The sequence below is a fragment of the Pyxicephalus adspersus genome, chromosome 7 (assembly GCF_032062135.1).
Source record: "Pyxicephalus adspersus chromosome 7, UCB_Pads_2.0, whole genome shotgun sequence".
Classification (NCBI taxonomy): Eukaryota; Metazoa; Chordata; class Amphibia; order Anura; family Pyxicephalidae; genus Pyxicephalus; species Pyxicephalus adspersus.
In genome coordinates, this window is record NC_092864.1 from 242,683 (window position 1) to 249,374 (window position 6,692).

Here is a 6,692-nt window from a genome sequence, read left to right on the forward strand (position 1 = left end):
GGGGAGGAAAGACTAGAAGTCACAATTGTAGAAATATTACAATACATGTTGGAATTTAAAGGTGCAGAGTACAAATGTTCAGCAGAGGTTGGGGCTGATACAGGCAGTTGATTAGATTTGCAGTCTCACCTACACAGACATTATGAGTCTCCTTCATGATGGAGAACAGACAGGACGTTTGCTCTCTGGTGAACCCATTGCCCTGACAGAAGTGCACTGTGTAGTAATAGAGATCCAGAAGTGCAGAAGCACGATGCTGACAAACGCTCTCTTCTGGAGACAGCAAACAGGACAGAACTCTAAAGATAGACAGAATGAGACATCACATTGTGGGAAATAGGCCGTCCCAGGTTTTACCAATATCTCACCTACCGACGCATATCTTCTGCACTCTCTGCACTTTCCAGGGTCTCTATATCACTCAGAGTAAGATGTTTCCTAAATGCAGCAAGGATAAAGAATTACTTACTGGCACGCCTACTCTTCCAGATTTATTCAGTATCACCCCTCCCGCCATCCAATCAGAAACAGCCTCTTAATCATCCCTGGCTATTCAGCTGGCTCAGACACAGAACTCAGTGTTAGTGCAACGTGTCTCCACTAGTGTCGAGCCCCTAGTTCTGCTGAGCATTTCCTGTATACCTGTTGGATCAGTGCTCCCCCTGACCAGCTCTTGTGTTAATCCCTTGTTGCCCAGTTTGTTGTTTCCCAGCCAACTCCCTTGTGATGTTCTAGTGATTCTTTCTGTCTGTGGATATCCCTGAGTCACCTATGCCTCCTGTTGCTTTCAGTGTCTCCTGTGTTCCCTGTTTCTGCAGTGGCCCCTGTATCACCAGTTTCTATTTCCTGGATCCCTGGAATTTGACCCCTGGCTTTGTATCATGTTTCATCCTGCCCACCCCAGTGTGCCCAAAAAACGCAACTTGGCAGTAATCTGTAGTGAAACATCCTAACCACTAGAGGCTCTGGAGAAGACCTGGTTACTGCTTAGACTCTGCTCCTTAGCCTTTCTCAGGACTCACACTACCTCTGTGCAAGCTGTAGTGCCCCCTAGTGGTCAAGTCTCACAAAGCGTGACAACTACAGAGAAGAATATGGAGGACTACAGAGAACAAAGCACACATTGGAGAGTTACAGAGAGAAGAATATAGAGGTAGATGGAGGACATTATGGAAAACTATAGAGAAGTATAGGGAAAGAAAGAAATGTTCTGGAGGAAACTTTAAGGGCAATAGAGCAGGAGCCATACTGTGGAGGACTCTATGGTGGACTATAAAGAAAATGTGTTCTGGAGGATGTTATGGAGGACTATGGAAAATAGGACATGTTCTGGAGGACGATATGAAGGACTATAGAAAAGAGGACATGTTCTGGAGGATGCCATGGAGGACAAGTTCTGGAGGACGATATGGAAGACTATGGAGAAGAAGATATGTTTTGGAGGACGTTATGGAGGAATATGGAGAAGAAGACATGTTCTGTAGGAAGCCATGGAGGACTATGAAAAAGAGGACATGTTTTGGAGGACGTTATGGAGGACTATTGAGAATAGAACACGTTCTGCAGGTAATCAGGAAGGACTATGGAGAAGAGGACATGTTCTGGAGGACGACATAGAGGACTATGGGGAAGAGGATACATTCTGAAGGACGTTATATAGGAATATAATTTTTATTATATGGAGAAGAAGACAGAAGACATGATCTGCAGAAAGTTATGGAGGACTATAAAGAAAATGTGTTCTGGAGGATGTTATGGAGGACTATGGAGAAGAGGACATGTTCTGGAGGATTTTACGGAGGACATGTTCTGGAAGACACCATTGAGGTCTATGGGGAAAAGGACATGTTCAGGAGGACGCTATGGGGGACTATAGAGAAGAGGACATGTTCTGGAGGACGATAAGGACGACTATGGAGAAGAGGACATGTTGGAGAGGATGCCATGGAGGACTATGGAAAAGAGGACATGTTCCGTAGAATGCCATGGAGGACTATGGAGAGGAGGACATGTTCTGGAGGATGCCATGGAGGACTATGCAAAAGAGGACATGTTCTAGAGGACGCTATGGAGGACTATGGAGGACATGTTCTAGAGGATGCTATGGAGGACTATGAAGAAAAGGACATGTTCAGGAGGAAGCTATGGAGGACTAAAGGGAAGAGGACATGTTCTGGAGGACACCATGGAGGACTATGGAGGAGAGGACATTTTCTGGAGGACACTATGGAGGACTATTCTCCATAGTCCTCCAAATCGTCACCCAGAACATGTCCTCCATGGCATCCTCCAAAACATGTCCTCCACGGCGTCCTCCTGAACATGTCCTCCATAAAATTCTTCAGTACATGTCCTCTTCTCCATAGTCCTCCATATCATTCTCCAGAACATGTCCTCTTTTTCATAGTCCTCCATGGCATCCTCCAGAACATGTCCTCTTTTCTATAGTCTTCAATGACGTCCTCAGAACATGTCCTCTTTTCTTTAGTCCTTCATATCGTCCTCCTGAACATGTCCTATTTTCCATAGTCCTCCATGGCATCCTCGAGAACATTTCCAAATCTCCATAGTCCTTCATAGCGTCCTCCAGAACATTTTCTCTTCTCCATAGACCTGCATACCATCCTCCAGATCATGTCTTCTTCTCCATAGTCCTCTATATCATCTCTCAGAACATGTCTGCTTCCCTATAGTCCTCCATATCGTCTTCCAGAACATGTCCTCTTCTCCATAGTCCTCCATGACATCCTCCAGAAAATGTCCTCTTCTCTATAGTCCTCCATAGCGTCCTCCAGAACATGTCCTTTTCTCTACAGTCCTCCATAGCGTCCTCCTGAACATGTCCTTTTCTTCATAGTCCTCCATGACATCTTCCAGAACATCATGTCCTCCAGAAGATGTCCTCTCCTTATAGTCCCCCATAGCGTCCTCCTAAACATGTTCTTATCCCCACAGTCCTCCATTGCGTCCTTCAGAACATGTCCTCCATGGCGTCCTCTATGCCATGCTCCAGAACATGTCCTCCAAAAAATCCACCAGAACATGTCCTCTTCTACATAGTGCTCCATACCTTTCTCCAGATCATGTCTTTTTCTTTATAGTCTTCCATATAGAGAAGAACATGTCCTTTTTTTCCATATCGTCCTTCATAGAGAAGGACGATATGGAGACCATAGAGAAGAAGACATGTTCTGGAGGATGTTATGGAGGAATATGGAGAAGAAGACGGAATACATGACCTGGGGAAAGTTATGGAGGACTATCGAGAATGTTCTGGAGGATTTTATCGAAGACATTTTCTGGAAGACGCCATGGAGGACTTAAGAGAGGAGGACATGTTCTGAAGGACACAATGGAGGACTATGGAGAAAAGGACATTTTCTGGAGGATGCCATGGAGGACTATGGAGAAGAGAACATGTTCTAGAAGATGTTATGGAGGACTATGGGGAAGGAGACATGTTTTGGAGGATGTTATGGAGGACTATGGAGAAGAGGACATGTTCTGGAGGACGTCATGGAGGACTATAGAAAAGAGGACATATTGTGAAGGATGCCATGGAGGGCTATGGAGAAAAGGATATGTTCAGGAGGACACTATGGAGGACTTACAGAGAAGACGACATGTTCTGGAGGAAGTTATGGAGGACTATGGAGAAGAGGACATATTCTGGAGGATGGCATGGAGGACTATAGAAAAGAGAATATATTCTGGAGGACATTATGGAGGACCATAGAGAAGAAGACATGTTCTGGAGGACGCCATGCAGGACTATAGAAAAGAGGATATATTCTGGAGGACATTATGGAGGGCTATAGAGAAAAGACATGTTCTGGAGGATGATATGGAGGACTGTCGAGAAGAAGACATGTTCTGTAGGACGATATGGAGGGCTATGAAGAGGACATGTTTTGGAGTACACTATAGAGGACTATGGAAGAAAGGACATGTTCTGGAGGACCCGATGAAGGACAATAGAAAAGAGGACATGTTCTGCAGAAAATCATTAAGGACTAAGGAGAAGAGGACATGTTCTGGAGGACGATATGGAGGATTATGGAGAAGAGGACATATTCTGTAGAACGCCATGGAGAACTATGGATAAGAGGACATGTTATGCAGAAAATCATGAAGGACTATGGAGAAGAAGGCATGTTCTGTAGGACGATATGGAGGACTATGGAGAACAGGTTACGTTCTGAAGGACAATATGGAGGACTATGGAGAAGAGGACATGTTCGGGAGAATGATATGGAGGACTATGGAGAAAAGGACATGTGCTGGAGGACAATATGAAGAACTATGGAGAAGAGGACATGTTCTAGAGGACGCTATGTAGGACTATAGGGAAGAGGACATGTTCTGGAGGACGAAAAGGACAACTATAGAGAAGAGTACATGTTTGGGAGGTCGATATGAAGGACTATGGAGAAGTAGACATGTTTTGGAGGATGATATGGAGGACTATGGAGAGGAGGACATGTTCTGAAGGACGCTATGCAGGACTATGGAGAAGAGGACATGTTCTGGAGGATGCCATGGATGACTTTAAAGAGAAGGACATGTTCTGGAGGACGATATGGAGGACTATGGAGAAGAGAACATGTCCTAGAGGATGCCATGGAGGACTATGGAGAAGAGGACATGTTCTGGAGGAATTAATAGAGTGTTCCATACGACAGGATGGAGGTGCACACAGGGTAAGATGTATATGGCAAACATCTTTTTTTACCAAAGACAAATCTGAGGCCTCTTCATGGTTTCCTGTAAGAGAACAGAAGACATTATTAGGGCTGAAGATGTGAAGAGCAAGGACATGAAAGATGAGGTAGCTGTATATGGAGAGACAGGGCAACAAGGGCAGGTTATTGGGGTAAGACAGGCAGCAGAGATGGGGTAATTATGGAGGCAGGGTAATGGCAGAGGCTAGTAGGTGGGGGCATGTTAATGGCAGAAGGTGGGGGCAGGGTAATGGCAGAGGGCAGAATGTGTGGGCAGGGTAATGGCACAGGGCAGAATGTGGGGGCAAGGTAATGGCAGAAAGCAGTAGGTGGGGCAGGGTAAGGACATGGGCACAATCTGGGGGCAGGGTGATGACTTAGGGCAAAAGCTGGGGGCAGGGTGATGACTTAGGGCAGAAGCTGGGGGCAGGGTGATGACTTAGGGCAGAAGGTGATGACTTAGGGCAGAAGCTGGGGGCAGGGTAAGGACTTGGGGCAGAATGTGGGGGCAGGGTAATGACTTGGGGCAGAATCTGGGGTTAGATTCCACCCCTTGTCACATGACACCATGAACTCTGATGGTTGCCCGGGGTGATGTATCATCCAGGACTTGGGGCAGAATGTGGGGGCAGGGTAATAACTTAGGGCGGAAGCTGGGGGCAGGGTAATGACTTAGGGCGGAAGCTGGGGGCAGGGTAATGACTTAGGGCGGAAGCTGGGGACAGGGTAATGACTTAGGGCACAATCTGGGGGCAGGGTAAAGACTTGGGGCAAAATCTGGGGGCAGGGTAAGGACTTGGGGCAGAATGTGGGGGCAGGGTAATGATTTAGGGCAGAATGTGGGGGCAGGGTAATGACGTGGGGCAGAATCTGGGGTTAGATTCCACCCCTTGTCACATGACACCATGAACTCTGATGGTTGCCCGGGGTGATGTATCATCCAATGCTTGGATACCTCATCATCTCCACTCCCCAGGAGGGGGCGCCTCTGTCGGGGTTGTTCCTGTGTGACATTTCTCACACTGCACTGCCGTATTATATTATATAGGAGCGGAATTTGGGGAGAACCCAGAACTTACCGGTTGCTATAACAGATCGCAACTCCACTCACTCTTTCCTCTTTGCAGCGTCCGTCTCCTGGAGACTGTCACCCGGGTAACGCCCCGCCTTTTCAATACCAAACCAATGACATGGGAATGCGACCTGATTGACGTCTGCCCTGTCTAACCCACTCGCAGAGAGGAGGTCTCCAGTACATTTGACGTCACCTCGTATGCCGTAGAGTTTTGCGCCTGCGCGTTGAGTTTGAGGCACTTCCGGTTGTTCTCACAGTAAGATGGCGATGATTGTAAGAAGCGGATGTGTGTGATTGTACGGTGTGTGAGCCTACTACGGGGATATGATCATATGACCCCTTGCTGGGGAACCTCAGGGGTGGCAACGTAGTGCGGAGAGTACCTAGAGATGCAGAAAGGAATGTCATACAATTGAGGGAGCGGGGTACGGCAGGCTGACAGCGGGTGAGACACCCGGACAGCTTGAAATGGGGGGGGGTCAATGTGACAGCAAAGGAGGAGCAATTAGATGGCAGTAATGGGGTTCCTGGGGGGGCGGGTAATCAATGAGTGAGGGCAGATAGCAGGCTGATGGGGGCAGGTAGGGGGGATGGGGAAGGCAGGCCCTGAGTACGGGGGGATGGGAAGGCAGACAGCGGGTACGGGGTGATGGGAATGGGAAGGCAGGGAGCGGGTACGGGTGATGGGGATGGGAAGGCAGGCCATGGGTACGGGTGATGGGATTTGGAAGGCAGGCCGCGAGTACAGGGGGATGGGAAGGCAGGCCCTGAGAACGGGGGGATGGGAAGGCAGGGAGCGGGTACAGGGTGATGGGGGTGGGAAGGCAGGCCGCAGGTACGGGTGATGGGAATGGGAAGGCAGGCAGCGGGTATGGGGGCATGGGAAGGCAGGCAGC

The 6,692-nt window shown here is 48.2% G+C and overlaps 2 protein-coding genes across 2 annotated transcripts in view; one reads left to right on the top strand and one right to left on the bottom strand.

Moving 5' to 3' along the window:
* Window positions 1-5,854, bottom strand: part of CFAP119 (cilia and flagella associated protein 119) — a gene marked incomplete in the record, with an annotated part of 10,400 nt that extends 4,546 nt beyond the window's left edge. Inside the window, 2 exon segments of the mRNA XM_072417019.1 lie at window positions 4,733-4,764; window positions 5,801-5,854.
* A 148-nt stretch (window positions 5,855-6,002) lies between these two features.
* Window positions 6,003-6,692, top strand: part of RNF40 (ring finger protein 40) — a gene marked incomplete in the record, with an annotated part of 15,525 nt that continues 14,835 nt past the window's right edge. The window contains 1 exon segment of the mRNA XM_072417018.1: window positions 6,003-6,097.